The 20,605-nt window shown below is 45.7% G+C and overlaps 1 protein-coding gene across 2 annotated transcripts in view; it reads right to left on the reverse strand.

The window, feature by feature from the left end:
• Positions 1–20,605, reverse strand: part of DNAJA1 (DnaJ heat shock protein family (Hsp40) member A1) — a 153,832-nt gene that overhangs the window by 104,738 nt on the left and 28,489 nt on the right. The window lies entirely within an intron of this gene.

Genomic DNA, 20,605 nt, shown 5'->3' on the forward strand with positions numbered 1-20,605 from the left:
CACACAGCACCAACATTGCTCTCTCTGTGTGCCCACTGGGATGCGGACATCCAGAGACCCACCACAGTCCGGGAATGGGGTCACATACTTAAAAGCCCCACGCGAATTCCCCACAACATGGGATTCTGGCTCATTCAATTTTATATCACCCACAGGGCCTACCTCACACCAGCGAAAAAAAACAAATTCTTTGCCCGTAAGGATGCCAAATGTGCCAGATGTAACGAACCAGGGGCGGACGTACTACATATGTTATGGTCATGTACAGCCATTCAAATATATTGGGGAGAGGTCACTAGTAGACTGGCTCAATGCACGGAGCGAACGTTGGACTGGACATGGGAGGTGTGCATCTTGGGGCTCTACCACAGATTGAACATACAAAAGGTGACGACAAAATACATAGACCTAGGCTTAATAGTGGCTAAGCGACCGCTCATGCGTCGCTGGAAATCCCCTGATCGCCCGCAGCGAAGGCCTGGTATAACTTCCTCCGTGCTGGGCGCAGGCGGAGAGTAACACTCCACCACGAGGATGCGATCGGGCTGCGTAAGCAACCACTGGCACTGGCATGGGATGCAAACCTGTCCGATTTTCGCATGGCGGAGCTGGGCACGGATTCGACAGTAGACTTGACTCAAAGCGACGACAAACTAACACCGCAGCTGGCGTCCACTTAGACCTCCTAGAGTGCGGACACAACACGCTTGGCCATGGATAGTCCCTGATGCTCATCAGTTCTGCGAACATGAACGCCTAGAACAACTCAATGGCATGTCACAAAGTTAATAGTTCATTTGATTGGGGAGATACGTACTCACAGTCTGTATGGTTATAGTGGATGAAGCCTTTGTTATTTAACATAATTTTATATATTGGTTCCAGTTGAGACTCCTTTTGTTCTCACCTTTTACCCCCCCCCCCTCTTTTTTTTAGATCTACCTTTCTTTTTCTCTCATGATCATTTAAACAAAATGTTGATTCATCATATACTGAACTTGAAATATGGTGTAGATGATAATTCTGAAAAATGTCACATATACATTGCAGCTTAAAGATATCCTACGAATGGAGATGTATGGTATGCACATTGGCTGTCATGTACGGTTCAAAAGTTCAAACTTAATGACAAAACAAAAAAACAACAACAAAGACCTTGAAATCAGGGTACAGCTAGATATATAATGAACAAAGCAGTTCTAACTTTAGCATTCGAGCAAAGACAGCAAAATGGATATAGAGGCTACCAAGATTCTATCAGATTCAGCCATCCTAAAAACGCATACTTTCACCCAGTTGCAGACATACAGACTAAGCATTGATGTGAAATGAATGAGATTCCTAGTACTGTCCCAGGGTGTGCCAGGACCACAATACTTTTGAAATCTATTGGATAATTGAGTTACTCATCCTTGGGCAGTTCACTTGATAGCAAGGACGAACAGTCAAGGCTTGCTTTGGAAACCGCTATAGGTAATTCAGTTGTAACGTACTAGCTGCGACATTTTTTATTAAGTTGGCATTGAGGCCAATGTTATACCGTAGGGCTGAAGTTCAGCACCTTTGGAATTCCATGAGCCTCGGTCTTTTGTGAAAGATCTAGCAGGGGTTCAGATTTGAAATAAGCATTGGCAATGCCAAGAAGTCTCGAATTTGCAAGAGTTACAGCTATTGGTGTTGTAAATTACAATGTCTTTCACCTATGTGTTTTGGTTTGGAGTGTATTTATGTGGTGTGGAGTGGAGTGGAATTATGTAGGTTGGATCGGAATTGGTAGCTGTGAAATTGTGGGGTGTGGATTGGTGTAGTAAAATTATGTGGCATGGTGGATAGCCCATATCAGGATGTGTATACACCAATATATACTGATGTCAAGATACACCAACATTAAGTAATGCCAATGTCAAAATATGCCGGTGAAGATACGCCATCGTCAAGATATGCAGACTTCAGCATACAGCAACACCAGAATATAAAGATGTCAAAGCCTGAAGAATTTGTAGTGCTGGCTTCAGATGCACTATAAACAACTGGATGCCTGTGTGTGTGTACGCTTGTGCGTGAGTGTTCAGTTGAGATGTGTATTTATATTTATGTCATCAAGCAAATATAGTGCATCGTCACCCATCTTTAATACCCATTAGGTACATATCTATATTTGCATATTATACACCTGCATGGGAAATAGATGGAGGGGCTGACTGAAGTGGGTGTTGGAAAGAGTGGGTGGGTAAATGGACGAAAGGACAGACGTAGATGGCTGTTGGAAGGACAGTGCGTGGGTGGACCAATGGAGGAAATTGGTTATTCGAACGATAGTGAAAGGATGAATGGACAGATGAGTTTGTTTGAAGGACAATGAGTGGACGGAAAGGCGGGATTTGAAACCAGGATTCCGGATTCAAGTGTCGGCTTGGTCTCCCCGTGATAACCCCCTCCGCCCCAAAAAATAACTGTCAAAGACAACACAAACAGCGAGGGCAGTCCCAGAATGAATCATTCCCGCTCAGCACAGCTCCAGTTGGATCACTTCACTGTAAATTAAAGGGGCTGTGTGGAAAGCGGGCGGAGCACTGAAGCCAGGATTTAAAAAGGCACAGGCACTTCTAAAAAGTGCTCTATGTAAATAATAACAAGCATTTACAATGCAATAGGTGTCGCAATTACGCGAGTTTGAGTAATTGGCACTGGAGATGACAATGCCTTTTATTTAGGTTTTTAAACCATAAATAAAAGGCATTGTCATTTATAATACTAATAGTTTAAACTCTCGCAAATGCGAGCTCTATTGCATTGTAAATGCTTTTTTTGATGGGCGCGGGTTCATTTAGGCAGTAAAAACATCACCAGCAGTAGGAGTTAATAAGTTTGGCCCAATAATGGTGAGGAAGGTGACGATTTCACAGTAGAGTGAATTTGTAATTACACAAAGCACTGCTTAAGTAATGGATCTGAAAATATGTAAAGGTGAAGCGTCAGTTTAAAGACTTTATTAAGCTGTTGAGCCGTGTGTAGATGCAGCGACTGTGGATAATACCATTAGAAACCAAGAAGGAGCGTCTCAGCAAAAAAAGCTTTTATAGCAGCATAGTTAATGTTTCCAAAGCCGTCTACTTTGGGCCCTCCATCCCAGACAGGCTTTTTTGGGGGGCGCACAGTGGTGAGTGAGAGGGGCGCACAGTGGTGAGAGGGGCGCACAGAGGTGAGAGGGTAGGGCTGTAAACACCATGCTAGACAGATGGACTTTAGGTCTTGACGGGCGAGGAGAGAGCAGCGGCACAGGTGATTGAACTGCTCTCTCTGATGGATGTTAAGACACCATCTTGATTCATGCTTCCACACAGAGAACCTATAGAGAACAGTAACGTGCAACCTCAGGTTCCCATGCCAGAGTTCGTACCAACAATTACTTCCAGTGGGCTATAATGAGCGGTCCCCTAAAATCAACATATTTTTAATTAACTTCCCTGTCAAGCATAAAATCCGGCCACGTGGGCGTGTGACTAGCGCAGGTACCGAGTAACGAGCAGCAAAACACAATTTCCCACCAGCAGGGAGGGGCAGCCAGCTGGGTGGCGGAAATGTGCACAAACAGCATCACGAGGTGCCAGCTAGATTAGGCCGAAGGAGTTACAAGCCACGGCAGGGAGAGCCATATAGGCGATATTTAAACCCAACAGCATTTAGGTCTGCAACTGTAAAAAAAAAAAAAAGCATATTACTCTAGCACTGACCGATAAACGCATGAGTGTTCTATATGGAGCCAACCATGCTTTTTGTAAAGTTAACCCCTTTTCACCAGTGTCGCCTTCGCGGACCGCTCCATCAGTTCGCTTTGTGCAAAGTCCAGTTCTCAGCACAAAAACGGACATCTCACTACATCTCTGCCCGAGGTCTATGCGCAGCTCCATGTGTGCGCATCGGATCCACCAGCAACCCTTCCAGAGTGTTCGACCTCAGGACTACGACTCTGGGAGGACCCCGAAAGCTGGGTTTTTAAAACAAGACTTGGGAAACATGATCCTGACTGCACGCCCCCATCTCGTTCCTCCACGTAAACACTTGGTTGCGTGCTCCTTTTGGAACAGCCCATCCAGACTGGATCGTGTTATATAAACAAGCTGTACGGCTTGTTTATATAAACAGACCTCCTTAAGTTAAGAAAATGCTTAGTGACAGCCGCAAAGCAGACGAGCCACTCCGGGTGGGTCGGACCAAAAAGCCAAAGGGAGGCAACCCAGAAAGCTCATTTCCAATGGCAGGCCACCGTTTACCATAAACGGTGACGCCAGCCAATGGAAATGAGGGGCGCAGCTTAATGCCCTCTTCTGAAAGTCCGCTCCTACAAAATCTCTTGCCGAGTCGGAGCAGGGCTCTGCCCTGCAACGTACGCGAGACCTAAAAAGGAATCTGGTGTTTTGCTGAGTGGAAAATGCTCAGAACCCAAAAAGCATAAATTAAAAGACCATCACGCGCGGCATACCCCAATAAGCATGCACATAATTAAAAGACCATAGCGCAAAGCGCAGCATACACACCCCCCCCCCCCCCCAAAAGCTTAAGTGTGACCATAAATTTAAAGAATCGCGCAAAGCACGGCATATGTGAAGCGTGTGCCACAAAAGAAACTTGAGAGAAGTGCTTCATTACACTGAAGCACAGCGGCGGAGAATCGGAAAACGCATTAAGTGAGACGTGCACGGTCTCAAACAAAAAAAAAGGTTCCAAAGACACGAAATAAAATGGCACAAGTGGAAGAGGACAAGTCCTGCAGCGATACTGCATGGGAGTTAACAATTGAGAACAATAGGTCAGACACAGAACTAGGGGGTCAGAGGCACCATGAAAGGTAGTAGGTCCACGAGAGATTCAGTGACTGGCATTGGGGTGGTATCCGCACTACAACAGAGTGCGCTGCCTGGCACAGCTGCTGCTTCCTCCTGGAGAGGCAAGAAGTTGTTTTAAGGAAAGCTGCTGAGAAAAATGGCACAAATTCACAGACAAATAAGTCAATAAAGGCCTTACAACTGGTGCATGGCACATACAGCAATCTCAAGAGAAAAGGAAGCAGAAATGGGGTGCTGCAGCGTTTTAAAGCAATCAAGAGAAATACAAACGACTGGCTTTACCACAGCTTTTTCATACAAGTGCCCATAAGAATATTTTACACTTCTGCATTTTGAGCAACTGGGAGCTCTATGCTGGCCTGTCTCTAAGATTAGAAGGCACGTCTGGGCCTGTACCAGATGGCAATGGTTGTCATAGGGATTGCTCCGCCCAAAGACCCCTTTTTAAAAGAAACCTTTAACCCCCACCATCTTTAACTGTCACGATAGAGGAAGCATGGTGTAGGATCTGCTTTTATGGTTACCCCCATTTTTTGCTGGATATAAAGCGGTTTCTAACTAGTATGACAGGGATTCTGCTAATCAGGACCCCCAGTCACTGAGCTTTCTCCCTAAAAAGGTTTGGTAAGTACTTGTGTATATCCCAGATTGGTCACTGGTGTACACCTATCAGTCCCTATTATATGGTACTGAGGTACCCAGTGCATAGGTACACCAGGGGTCCCTCAAGGTCTGAAACATGCATTATGCCTCCCATGCAGGCCCGGTTCTAGCGGGTGGGCCAGGCCCACCCAAACATGAGCCTGGCCCACCCAAACAGGAGCCTTGGCCCTCGCAGTGAGGGCTTGAAGGCAGGGGTGCAAAGCCATTTGGCTCAGAGTGCTTCAACCCCTAGTCGTGTGTGTCAGCCCAGGCTGAGACAGCTTCCCGGGCGCACACACTCAGACAGTTTTAGAGATTATCGCAGCCGCACCGGAGTACTTCACAGGTCTTTAAAAGACCATTTACATGTTAATGAGGCTTTGTTTATTTTTTCACCCCTTCATCTCCACATGGCGAAAGGGACAAATCCTTTCTTTGACAAAGGTACCTTTGCCTACTGTCCTGCTACGTGGATATTTCTTTTTCTATGCAGTGCAGGAGAAAAGAAGTTTGTTTATTGCTAGTCACCTTTCCTGACCCCTGCAGCAGGTTATCAATCAAAATAATCTTTATTTCGGTCATAGACCATAAAAGATAAGCAATCCACAACAATATACAATTTAAAAAAAAAGAAATGGGAATTGCAGTTCATAAAAAGTAAGTACAATAAAGATTAGATTAATTGGCAGTTAATTCATTAAAACAGTAGAAAAAAGATTAAAAGATTAAAATGTCATAAAAACAGTAAGAAATCGCATCAATGGGTGTTGATTTATTCCAGGGGATTGGACAATAAAAGAGAACTTCTCCTGCGCCACACAGCATACCAGAAACGTGATACCGAAAAAACTATAGGTAATGCAGTGTCTGTCTTCAGGATTCTGTAGGCAACTTTACAATGTGTAGTCCCCAAATTCCTACAGAGTTGAAGAAGCCAACGTTTTCTGATAAGTTTATATGTGGGGCAAAAAAAGAGGACATGAAGGTCACTTTCACTAGAAGCTCCACAGATTGGGCAGTCAGAAGGATTATTTATCAACCATTTTCCTGTGAATGCTCTCAGGGGCAATGTTCCATACCTGAATTGCATATATAATTTCCTAGAGGCGTTAGGCTCCATCAGATCTAAAACTGGCTCTATTTTGAAGTCTTCTTTAATATTAAAGAAGTCCATGGTCAGTGAGCCTAGCTTGTTATTGGTTAGCATCATGTTTTTTGTTATTTAACCAAAAGGCGTTTGCCAATTCAGCTCTAGAGAGTATAGGGGCGTTTATTTCAGGATGGTGCCATAGAGCAGGAAACCCTAATCTAAAAAGCTCTCTCTTTATATAAAGTAACCACGGTATATTGTCTATACCACGGGGGGTCAATAGCGATTTTAAGTCCTCTAACTCTGGAGTTGCCCACAGCCTGCGCCAATACAATAGTGGCCTTAAAGCAATTTCGTCTTGAATATACCTCACTCCCAGGTCCATTCTGAGTGGTATAAGGGGAGTGCTGGATGGTAGGGACAATAGTGACCTTAGGAACTGGTTCTCAGATCTGCCAATGTCTCTGGTTAGACAGTGGCCCCATAGTTCAACCCCATACAGAGATGCAGCCCGAGCTTGTACTTTATATATCTCAATGATGGGGGCTATCGGTTTTGAGATGGAAGCTCTGTATAGTTTAAGGATCCCACCGCAAGTCTGCGTGAGTCGTAATTTAGCTTTTGCTAGCTGGGGACCCCATTCCATCCTATCCGAAAGGGTGACACCGAGATATTCAAAGACTGAAACCCTATCCAGAGTAACACCATTTAGAGTAGGGTTAGGACCATTTTTTTTGGGCGGGTTGCATATCACAAATTTTGTTTTTGAGGAATTAACCTCAAGGCCTCTCTGGGAACAAAATTCAGAGAAACTATCGAGGGCACGTTGAATCCCCATAGGGGATTTAGACACCAGAAGGGTATCATCAGCAAACATTAGTGCGACCACCTGCTCGTTGTTGAGTTTGGGGGCATCGATGTCCTTGACTCCCCTCAGGTGGGACACTAATGCATTAGTATAGAGAGAAAATAGGGTTGGGGCCAGGACACATCCCTGTCTAACTCCACGGTTAACAGGGAACTTTGGGGTCAGATTGCCCCACTTACCGCACCTAACTTGGGCAAAATTATCATTATGGAGCCGTTTTATAATCCCCAAAAGGCAGGCAGGCAGGCATCCCCATCTCAGCCAGAACCGCCCACAAAGTTTGTCGAGGGACTAAGTCAAAAGCTGCTTTGAGATCGACGAAGATAAGGTAGAGGCTGCCACCCTCTACCCTCACGGTTTTCCAATAAAGAAGTTGTAGTCGGAAAAGTTGGTCCACCGTGGATGTCTTCTCTCTAAAGCCAGCCTGGTAAGGAGTTAGTATTTGTTTTTCATCCATCCAGGCTTGCACTCGATCTAGAATAATACGTGCAAAGAGCTTCTGACTGACGTCGATTAGGCTAATTGGGCGGTAGTTAGTAGGCAAGAGAGGGGAGCCCTTTTTGAAAACCGGGACTATCTCGGCACCAGCCCAGGTATTCGGAATGGGGGCACCATGGAGGATGGCATTGTAAAGTAAACAGAGATATGGTATCCAGACCTCTGGTTTATGCCTGTATAGGTCCCCTGGAATCTTGTCAAGGCCTGGTGCCTTGCCTACTGGAAGTCTATTTACAGCCTTTTCTACCTCCCTGGAGGATATACTATCAATAACTTCATTAATCGCATCAGGGGGGGATGGGGCCTCAGTGGGGGGGGCCGAGGGAGCATACAAACTCTGAAAATGGTCAACCCATTGACTCGATGCAATATTAGGATCATCGGCTATGCGGCCTTCCTTTGATTCTGATCTAACAATTGCCCAGAATTCTCTCATGTCCTTTTTGATAAGAGCTCTTTTGATGTCCTCCCATTTTTCGTATTCCCAATTCTGCTTAGCCACTTTTACAGTCTGCTTGCATTTGATTCTACTCATAGCGACGGCATTCCTATCGCCAGATTTTAGTGTGGCCAGTAGGGCTGATTTTGCCTTCCTGCATTCATAGTTAAACCAGGAGAGTACCATCGCGGTTTTCTTTTTTCTAGGAATCAAGGGATTTAGATAGTTTCCCAGTATGGTAACTAGCCCAGTATGAATTTCGGAGACGTGATTTTACCTGGTATCAGTGTCCTGGTCTAAAGTTTGACACATTTGTGCAAGGGCATTACATGTGGCCGAGTAGATAAGGCTGATTTTGTCAGGAGATTTTAGAATCAGCGTCCACTTAAGGCGTCTTCTGTCGCCAGAGAGATATAAGGGTTGAGGCCTACAACTATTTTGCGTGGGGCTATTTTCCATCACTACAGTCAGATCGAGGGTCAGCGCATTGTGGTCACTATCATGGCGAGGGTGGATCGTGAAATCCAAAACCCTCATCCATGTCTTTGCCTCAACCAAAATGTAATCAATACGCGAAGTCTGGCCAGGACGATTAAAAGTATGTTTACCCTCGAGATCTGACAGAGAGCGCCCATTGCAAGCTCTAAGTGAGTTAGCTAATGTTAAGGAGTTAATTTGCAGGGCTAGTGATGTCCAAGCCTTGGCAGGTGGAATTTGAAGGGCCGGTATGGACCATTGTTCATCTTCCTCCCTAGTAATTGGGTCAATGAGCCTCGGTAGGGGCTCAAATTGGCAATTGAAATCGCCAGCAACAATCAAAGTGCCCTTATCTTTTACTGATTGAATAAGTTTGTCCAGTAGGTCTAGTGTAGGCGATTCACTGCCTGACTTAGTAGGGCGGAAGTAAACATTAACCAAAATAATAACAGAGCCTGAGGGAAACATAAGCTGTAAACATTGGAGATCAAGTGATTGCGTGGCAATTTCAGAAATTACACAACCCAGATGCGACCCTATAAACGTAGACAGCCCTCCCGATGGTCTTCCTCTAGGACCCGCAAGGGCTAAAGTATTAGCTGTAAAAAAGCCCTTTTTTATAAAATCTTCTTTTGCCCAGGTCTCCTGCAGGAGACAAACGTCATGCTGGTTAATAAAGGAATTCCAGTCGGGGCAGAGAAGTTTATTTACAATGCCCGCGACGTTCCAAGATAGTACTTTTAGTTGGTTTTTTAAATGGAGGTTCCTTCTTTCAGGTCGTGAGACAATAGGCGGAGAAAGAGGGGAGTAAGTTATCACCTCTCTTGATGTGGGTCTGAGGGGGATAGATTCAGTGGGAGCAGTATTGTTTTGAGGGGTGGGGTAAGCATTGATGTCACTTGTCGGGGGGCAGAACGAACCTATGTTTGTTGAATCAATGTCGGTTAAATCTTCCAGTCAATCGACGTCCTCTAACGGAGCAAATCGGTTGTGTACGGGAACTCCAAATTGTTGGTTATTCAAGTTAGTTCTATATGGTACATTTTGGGGTTGCCCGATATCTGAAAAAATAGAGCCGATACGATAGGGGACTGAAGTCCTGGGTACCTGGGGATAGAAAAATTCAAGGGGGAGTGCATTAATTGAAGTAGGATGACCAAAGGATAGTGTCGGATGGTCAAGGATCGATTGATTGGTCTGCGGACATCTAAAATTGATAACCACGCAATCCCCCCTAAGACTTTTTCCCGTATGTCCTATCCAGGCAACCCTTCTCACCATCAGGATCTCGTTAGCCATCTCGTAGGGAAACTGTTTGTATCTTGCCAACCAGAAAAGGACTTTATTACGCAAATCAAGATGTTTTCTCTAGTACCTACTCCAAGTTCGGGGACCCCGGTCAGTATGGTCACATACGGAGATGCAGCTGGATGAAGATTAATCGTAGGAGGATTAGTAGCAGTGGTTGCAGTCTTGTTTTCCATAGATTTTCTTCGAGTTATGGTGGGAGTGACTAGGGGCTCATTCTTATTAGTAGTCTGTAATGCAGGGTTTTGGTTATTGGGGCACAAATCTTGTACATGACAAGCATGGGAAGGGGATTTTCTAGTACCAATAGTTGTAGGGGGCCCCTCTGATAGTGGGGAGGGTTGGGTTGCCTTTAGTTGCCCAGTCTTACGTTGAACAACCACTGGGTCTAGTGGTAGTGGCTGGGGTATTGGTGGAACGGTATTTTGCGTAGTGGATGTACTTGGCTTGGAATTACAGGGAGGGTCGGTATGTGCTTTCGAAAGACTTTGAACTAGTTTTAGAATAGGGGTCATTTCTTCCTTTATAATAGTCCTGCATTGGTCAATAATATTAGTCACCACTAAATGCACCCAGGCGGGGTATGGTATATCCTGAGAGGGAGGTGGTGGGATGGTAGTGTCAGGAATTTGGTTGGTAGGATATGTAGTTTCCCTACAGGGACTCCCCTTCGTCTTCCTAGGCTTTTTACCAACATTAGTAGCTTTCCTTTTCCCTTTAGTTTTCAATGGTCTAGGTATAGAATCTTCACTAGCCATCTGTGAATTTATTTGGTCTTGCATGGTTACAATCAATGGAGAGCAAGCCTGGCTAGTGTATGTTTTGTTCAGATCTTGGGCAGTATGGTGGACAGGCGACCCCAAAACAGAAAGGTCAGGCGTTAGGGAAAGGCGACGCTCAGTTGATTCGATTTCCGAGGTGACCACGCCAATTGCTTTCTGGAGCATTAAGTCAATTGCAGTTGGGAGTTTAACCCCAGAGACTCCTGGAATGGCTTGTTGTTTTGGGGCACATGCACGTGCCCCTTGGACACGCTTTTTGAGTACAGGTTTGGATGGCATGGTGTATCGTTTCGCACCCAAACCCCCAAAACACTAAAACAACACAATGATATTTCCCCACAGTACCTTGTAACCCTCGTGTGGGAAGGGTAATGCCGGATGTTAAGGATATGGCCCGTCCCGGCCTCCTCTGGCCCCGGACGGCCACAGACGGCCCGCCCTCTGCCCGGGCTCAGCCCGGCGCCGCCCGCGACGCGGTGGGAGCCAATGCTTTTATAGCGCCTCCGGGCGCGCTGTTGTCCGGGAGTGTGCAGCAACGCAGGGGCTTACGGGAGCTGTAGTTCCCCCTGCTACGGCCGTGGTCGTGGGCCTGGCGGAAGGAACATGCAGCGTTTGCACCCCGTTGGCTGTGGCTTGCTGGACCCGGGAAATCAGGTGAGTGGTGGGTGTTAGGGCTTCGGCTAATGTCCCCCGCTCCACCGAGGGAGCCAATGCTTTTATAGCGCCTCCGGGCGCGCTGTTGTCCGGAAGTGTGCAGCAACGCAGGGGCTCACGGGAGCTGTAGTTCCCCCTGCTACGGCCGAGGTCGTGGGCCTGGCGGAAGGAACATGCAGCGTTTGCACCCCGTTGGCTGCGGCTTGCTGGACCCGGGAAATCAGGTGAGTGGTGGGTGTTAGGGCTTCGGCAGGTTATCACATCAGGCTGTGACACAAAGTTTGACTAATGGAGTAGGTAAGAAAATGTGTTACTATTTGTTTTTCGGTTCAAAATCTGCACAGGCCCAGCAGGACACATACTTTGTGTGTGCTTCATTTAAACAGTTGTTATCATGATCATGGCCGATGCAGGACAATAAGACAATACAAAATGCCCAGATAACTCTGGTGATTAATGATCCTGCTGGAGAGCAATCATTTGTATGTTAGTAGTTTTTAAATGTAGATAAACTGTAGTTTATGTGGAAGCTCAGTGGGTTACTGCCTTTGTCACAGAGATCCTTGCGTTACTTGCAGTTTAGAAGTTACAATCCTAACATAGGACAGTGACCAATAAACTGTCATCAAAGAACTGCATACTAACATAAATGGTATAGTTAGAACTTCGCTTTTTCTGTTTTGTGATATAGTTAGAACCTCCTCAGTCTTTCATTATTCTAATGTTGATAAAATGAGTATGTTTGGGCAGATATACATTTTTATCAGTAAAGCGGACTCCCATGGAATACTCTTTAAATCCTAAGGTTGTGTTTCCCCAGACCAAACCCTCTTAAAATGACCACCAGTATGGATGACATGTGATTCCTACACCTTGTAATCCTCACTGGCTTATGTGACATTCCCTCTAGACTGATTTATATACTTGTGTGATTCATTGTCTCTGTATAATGTGTGCGTGGTGTTAAGTACTGACACCCACTACACTGATATGAGTTGCGCTATACAACAAATTAAATGCTTATGAGAGAGGGGCTACGTAAAGTTGAGGGGCACTGTTAGAGGGTGGCAGTGAGGGAATCTGATGAGGAGGTCACGAGGGGGAGGGGCTATGGTGAGATGAGGGGCCCTTGTGGAAGGTGGTAATAAAGGTGTTTACGGAGAAAGAGGTTATTGGTGCGGCACCAAAAAAGACTTTTGCATCAGCGCTAAAACCGTCCCTGTCATGGCCTTTCTGTTTATTTAATTAGCAGTCGGGTCATAAGGACTACTGTGGAACATACTTTAAAGTGCATGCTAATTATATTTACTGCTATATTCAATGTTTTAAGTTTGAAGGTGATTTTAATAATGTTTTTACCGGGAAAAATGAAAGTGGAGCCCGATAATGCCTGATATGGGGCTGGGGCCTAAGGTCAGCTGTGAGATAAGGTCCACTGGAGAGGAGTAGTGGATAATCAAGCCTGTAAGGGAGTGCGTTGGAGAGTCCGGGGTCGGGTGGAGGTAGTAATGAAGAGGGATTCTCCCTGAAGGCTCGCACAGAGGGAGCCAGAGTAGTGTCACTTGCCTGATACTCCCACCTCAGAAACCTCCTCTTCCCACCTCAGAAACCTCCTCTTCCCATCAAAGGAACATTACATAGAAAAAACACTGAGAGTGATAATATTTAGAAAGAGATTTGAAAAAGAGTGTGTTTTAATGGGCCTTGTAAGACTAAGAAGAGATAAAGGATGGCCCTGAAGCAGGCCTGCCTAGACATATATGCGACAAATCGAGCCCGCAGTGGCCCACCCAAATGCACCCTTGACCCACCCAAATGAAAATTCCTGGAGCCGGGCCTGCTCCCATCGGAGACCACTCAATTTGCAACTATAGTCCTACCATTGCAGCCTGTGTAAGCTGGTGCTAGCACCACTTACGAAAGAGATAGGTTTCCCTATATCTAGGGTCACTACACTTAACACCTAGAAGTCACCCCAAAGGCAGGCCTTACAATTCTGAAGGCAGGGTGCTTGGCTCTAAGTGGGAGAGTGCCCCTGTATGAGCAGGACACCCCTACAGCCCATGAAGTCTATTCTCCCAGGTTGGAAGACAGCCATATGACATATTGAGGGGCACTGCATCATTATGCAATGACCATCTCAAAGCTGGCTGTAACTACTCCTATCAGGTTTGGTATCAAACATGTTGGACTCATACCTCCCACAACGTAAAAGGTGTGGGAGGTATGAGTCCATGCACCGAGAAGCTCCTCGGGAGGCCCTAGGTGCACCCGGTACCTATCTTCCAGACCCGGACAGCAAGCTGGAGCTGCTCCCGGTCAGATACGTTTCTGCCCTTCTGCTACTGGGCCAAGCTTGCGCAGAGAAAGCCAGAACAATAGTTATCTTGTCACAGGGAGGGGTGACAACCTCCCAGACAGGATTCAGTGTATTGGGGCAGGGTTGGAGCGCTTCCCAGCGCCACAGTCTGTGTGCAGGGCACACTTGGTGCCCTCCATGCATAGTCCAGCTCACATCAGTTCAGGGAGCAGTTGGCTCCTGCTCTGGCGTGAACCTGGACAAAGGACAGGGGAGTATCCTCCCTCTTGTCCAGCCCCTCCTTAGTGAGGGACCCCTGTATCGTCCCAACCCTTTCCTTAGGGTGTTAAGGGCTTTCCTGTGGCCCCAACTGCACGCATCTCCAGTGACAAAGACCGTCACCGCATCTCTTGAATTTTTGGTGAGCTGCTAGAGGTTCTCTTGCGGCTCCAGTGCATCTCGCCTGTGGGTCATCTTCGTATTCTTTGGGCACCCCAGATTGCTCGGGCCTTCCTTGACTTCCCTGCTTGTGGTGAGCCTCCTGGACCTTGCTGGTCCCGACATTGCACCTTTCTCCACTTCCACGTTTGTTGCAATTTCCAAGGCTTGTTGGTGCTCCGGCCGGACATCGACCCCTCAACTCTCAACATCCGACGTGGGACAGCTCGTGTACAGCTCCTGGTCTTCCACAGCATCGCCTGGTCCACACAGTTGCAGCTCCAAGGTCACAGTCAACTCTCCTGCAGCACCAGACATTGGCGGGCATTCGGCTTCAGTGCCTCCTGGTCACTTCCAAGTGGCATGGACTCTGTTCCCTCTGCTTTCAGGTACTTCGACTTGAATCCACCTTTAGGTTCAACCAGACACTTTCTAGTTCTCCAGCAGCGGCATCTTCCTGAAGTCCTTCACTGGGTTTGACTACGGTTTCTGACGCCACTTCACACCTATGCACCCAGCTTCCCTGGTGTAGGTATCCTGATTCCAAGGGCATTCACGCTTGGGGTGGCTCTCCAACCTTTTGTCTTCCAAGGGGTTTCTTCAGGGTCCACTGGAAAGGGTCCTTCTTTAAAATTGCAACTGCAACTTACCCATTGACTTGCTTTGATCACACGGTCGTGTTGCCACTCTGCACACTGCCTCCGTGGGGCTCCTATTTACTTACCATGGGTGGTTTCTTGGGTCCCCGACACTTCTAGGTCTTCTGGGTTCAGTCTTGACTGGAGTCGTGGTTCACATTCCACTATTTTAATATATGGTTTGCCCCCACCCCCGGTGACCACTGTGTCTTATGTGCTACTTACCAGTTTCTATTGAAAAGTATTGTGTGCATCTCCGGTTAGGAGATACATGTGTTTGTGAGTATTCTTTAATAAGTGAGTATTCTTTAATAAATGTATATTTTTTTTATAAATACACTGTTTTTTTCCACTCAAACTAGATCAAGATTATGTTCTGGTAAAACAAGCTGCTTTACACTCCTTCTGGACTAAGCCTGAAGGCTGATCTCCACAGCTACCACCTAGAGAGCTTTCTAAGGTTGTCTAAGGCCACTAAAATCACCATAAAGGTTGTCTGAATTGGTACAAGGTGTCCGCTTACATAAGTGTACAACATATACCAAGCCACCTTCTCACACATGTCCTGAAAGCATACAATATATGCGTGAACTAATGATCCCATGCAATAAAACATGGTAGCCCCACTGGCCCTCTTTTGTTTAAAATACGCACGAACGCCTGCACACCATAAGGAGAGTTCTTTTTTAAAAATTAGTCCAGATGTCCTTCCTATACAGATACCTAATATTTCATATGATTATTTTGGGGTCATAAAAGTTTTAGTTAAGCTCCAATGAGACGTCTTTCTCAAACGACTATTATGATGTCATGTAATTTATTCCGAGTTTTGGGTCGATGATGAATATGGAATTACAGGGCAATGGGGCTGCAATACTGTGCTACACATCTCATGAAGAGATACAAAAAAGGGCTGGTATTAACAGAATATTTGTCCCCCTGTGAAATAAACCTCTTGTGGCTAAAAAATATTTAAGAAAAAAATTCAGATCATATATAGATGGGTCCACTTGAGCAGGTTAAACTATTACCAACAAGGATGGCCTTTCACACGATACTAAACTGCACATAGTACTTGGACGGGCATTCAAGCTAACGCTATAAAATTTAAATAAATTGCTACGTTTACCATACATTTATAGCATGAGCTGGGGGTGATCTGGGAGAAAAGGAGTCAGAGACTAGTATGTTTTCGTAAGATGTGGCTTCATCCATGAAAGTGTAGCAGTCCTTCCAGGGCTGAAAGGGCGTTCGTAAATCAATACAGCAGGTCTGTGACCCCATCAGATTGCGCAGGTGAAAGCAAGGGCATACGCTTTCCCCTTATATCCTCACTCCAGAACCCTCCCTGTGTCACTAATGGTGGCCAACAAATGGCCAGGCGTGGGAAGAAGCGCAGGCAGCCGGCTTAGATTAATACAGAAAAAGGCCAGCTCCCTGGACAGTACGGGGGAAAATGTCACATCAGGAGAGCATTGTATCCCCCTCTGTGAATTAAAATGCTTCAGGAAGCCCCTAAAGGTGTACCAGTCCAGACGAACTGTGGATGTCAGTTACTACAACAAACCTATGATGCTTTGAAGGAGTCATTCACAGACTAAGTGCTATACAAAATAACTCTAATACAAAAAAAGTAATCGATAATGCTTTGATAATCAAATTCTTGAAGTCGCAATAATCGGAATATACAGTTAGCATTAAATAATCCACTGTACTCAAGAATTCTAATCATATTCTGAACCTTGATTACTTTGAAGATACTCTTAAAACTTTAGTACTTAATTGATTTTCTCAAGACCAACAATACTTTGAAAGATCTGTTTAGCCATAATCCCGAATACTCAGAACAAACATGGTGTTAGACAGTCCAGGAACTGCATTACCACTAACAATACAGTCCCAGTAAAGGCCGACACAGAGCAATACCCGAAGGTATTGGAGCGCTTTACACTAGCACCAGTCACATTACACAACAGGGTCACATTCATTGTTTTTAGTTACGATTAGATTAAGTGATTTGCCAAGAATCACAGTATGTTGAGCCGATGCAGAGACTTGAACCTGGTTCCCCTGTTCCAAAGTCAGCAACTCCTGCCCTAATGCCCCATTCTCTCACAGCGTAACGTAAACATTAATGTCCTAAGACTGCAGCTAGTCGAGTATCTTTTGAAAAAAAATATCAAAATTCTCTCGATCATTAATTGCACAGAACTGTCCCAGTCACTAACTCTCAAGAATCATTCACTGGTAGACAGAGGGGTGCAGCACTGTGCTGCTGTTCAGTAACTGGCAACCTGGGGTGGTAGCCTCGCTAGCCCCCTTTAAGAACTAGTTGCCCCTTAATTCCAATTTTTAAATAGGAATTGTAAAAGTACATCTTGCATTCTATTATAGTTTATCTACAGCCATATTCTTCCAGATAAACATTTAGATCCACAGTGTTTATGTGTACGTGCCTGTTATTTGCATGTGTTTGTGTGCACGCAATTTTGTATGTTTTATGTGTTCATACGTTGCATGTAGTGGCAATGGCCATGCAGGTGGCATATTGGTTCCTCACAAACCATGGATAACCGGCAGAGCGGATCTGTGCTGAACATATAGAGGAAGATGCCAGGAAGTGGACCGGACATGGCTCTGAGGGTGCAGGGCACTGCTAGTCTCGCCTGTGGTGTGACGCTGCTGGACCTGCCCACATCACACCTACTGCTGTGTCCCTGCAAGTGCAGAGGGATGGCCGGGTGATGCTAGTGCCACCTGTGGGTGGGACCCTCTATGTCCCAGAATAATCTCCTCAGCCCACTGCAGGGACGTTGCAGCCACGTGGCGGCCCTGCCCTTCTATAAGAAGAAAGCAAGGGCCACCCCTTTAGGTGCTGAGATCCTGCTTTTTTACCCACAAGACCTTTTTCAAGTATTTTTAAAAAGCGGCTGCTCTCCCCTGCCGCATCAATAGTATTTCTGGATAATGGCGCAGGAGGGCACCCTGATGAGCCACTGGGCTGGGGGAGCCATGAACGCAGCCCGAAAGCACAGTGCCTGGAAGATAAATGCAATGCGCACTCCAGATGACTGGCACCCGCACCAGCCAGCCCATGGAGAGGCCCTGTACGATGGCCCAAACCCTGGGAGAGACCTTGTGAGCAGCTGGGGAGCCCGCATGCCAGGAGACAGACAGTGTGGTACCACCTGTTAAGAAGCACTGTGATTGTGGGAAAGGCATTCAAAATAGATAGGTCATCTATAAAAAACAGTTTACATTTTTTCAAGTTAACGATGTGGCCTAACATACAGAGCTGCCGACTTTGGGGCTAGGGAACCGGGGTGAGAGTCTCGTTGTTGGCTCTACAAAAAAACATGCTGATCGTAACCAAACTAAACTTGTAACCAAAATTAAACAATGGCTAAATGAAACAAAATTGGAACAAACAAAATGACAATGGCGGATCCTGCTACGGCTATGGTTGAATAAACAGCACAGGAGCAATTCAAAGACAAACTAGAGTGCGCAGACCAAGCCATAAATAAACAAAAGTGTAAGGAGACATGTAACAGGGGCAGTAGCCACGACGGTGAAAACCCCCCCCCCATAGAGGGACAAATGGCAACGTTTCACCATTGAAAAGAAAGGAATTTAGAATGTCACACCAAGGAACGCAGAGCTCGTAAAATCCACTTGCATTGTGGAGCAAGATTTAATCAGAGCAAGCGATTTTTAGGGACTACTCGCCATTTCTGACAAGCAGAAATATCCTCCATCTTCAGTCACAGAACAAGAAGTTAATGTAGGAAGGCAAACTGACTTTTGACCTCGGTGTCTGAAAGCGGAGCAAATGTGATAAGATAAGATTTAAAGGCATCTCCATTGCTCAAAAAGTGAAAGAATAATAAAGATGCCTTTAAATCTTGTCACATTTGCTGGCTTTCATGAACTGTGAATTATTACTGCTCAAGCCCAGATGACAATGCTATTAGTGAACTAAGAGGCAAGCCAGGGATCATGTGTACCCTATATATGGGCTTGATTCTTGTCATACATGGAGCCAACATTTAGTCTAGTAAATAAACAGTGTTTTGTACAGCAGAAATGGAGAACTTGCAAATTTGAAGGTGTTCTCTTATGTGATGAAGAAAAAGGCAGCTCCACAAGACAGAATATTTGCCTAGGAGCACACAATTTGAGACCAGTTCACAGGTCAAGTACATTAATTACAGTTAGGTCGAGTAGATTAGTCAAGTTACTAGACCTGCAGGTCCAGTAAAATGTTTATGATTTTTCGAGCACTGGAATGAATCTTAAGCGATAGATTAGATACAGCATGTCTCAAAGAGACAGCGCATGTCCTGCCTAGGAGAGACCCAAAAATTATACAGAAACTGTGACTTAAATCCGGTATTGGTCCAACCCGTGGCACCATGTTGGACAACATGTGGGTAAAAGCCTGAACTGTTGAGTTCATTACCACCCTTCAACCAAACAAAAGCAAATGGTGACCAAGGGTCCTTCCACAGGTGGAAGGGTAAGACAGTTTATGAACCAAAAACATTGTCAGAGTTCTACGGGGGAGCGGATGTAAATGGGCAAGAACTTAATTGGGACTTTCAAGGGTAACTCAACCTATGGGGTCCATACCTCCCAATCTCAGTGTCATGGTAAACATTGTACAGTGGCAGAGTCACATAGAAGAGGGTCCCCAATGCCGTCGCTGGCTTTACCAATCCCCATAACAACTAGCATTTGCAATGCAATAGGTCTCGCATTTATAAGAGTTTGAGCTATTGGCATTGTAAAATTAAAATGCCTTTTATTTATGTTTTGGTTTTAAAACAAATAAAAGGCATTGTCATTTACAATGTCAGTAGCATAAACTCGCATAAAAGCTGTGTGTGGAGTGCAGCAGTGTGCGGCATGCACAGTGTGCGGCGTGTAGCAGTGTGCGGCGTGTAGCAGTGTGCGGCGTGCAGCAGTAAGTAATGCAAGAGTGTGCAGCAGTGTGTGGCGTGTAGCAGTGTGCTGCGTGCAGCAGTGTTGTGCAGCATGCAGCAGTGAGTAATGCAGCAGTGTGTGGCGTGCAGCAGTGTGCGGCGTGCAGCAGTGTGTAATGCAGCAGTGTGTAATGCAGCAGTGTGCGGCGTGCAGCAGTGTCATGCAGCAGGCAGCAGTGAGTAATGCAGCAGAGTGCAGCAGGGTGCGGCGTGCAGCAGTGTGTGGCGTGCGGCGTGCAGCGGCGTGCAGCAGCGTGAGGCGTGCAGCAGCGTGAGGCGTGCAGCAGCGTGAGGCGTGCAGCAGTGCAGCTAATTTTTTTTTTTAACAATCTGCATATTGGTATTAGGGGGTTTTGGGGGCCGGGCACTGGGGAAACTGCTTTCGACTGCCCAAAGAAAAAGGAAAACAAGCATTCGCAATGCAATAGGTCTCGCATAAGAGAGTTTGAGCTATTGGCATTGTAAATGACAATGCCTTTTATTTAGGTTTTGTTTTTAAAACAGATAAATAAAAGAGGCAGTCAATTCAATTCAATTTTATGCTTTATTTCGATTATAATTTCAAATCATAAAAGCGTACAGCAATACAATCCTACAATTTTACCACTCTTAAAAACCTAAATTATCTACAAGTTAAATA

The sequence above is a fragment of the Triturus cristatus genome, chromosome 2_2 (genome assembly GCF_964204655.1).
Source record: "Triturus cristatus chromosome 2_2, aTriCri1.1, whole genome shotgun sequence".
In the NCBI taxonomy this organism is placed as follows: domain Eukaryota; kingdom Metazoa; phylum Chordata; class Amphibia; order Caudata; family Salamandridae; genus Triturus; species Triturus cristatus.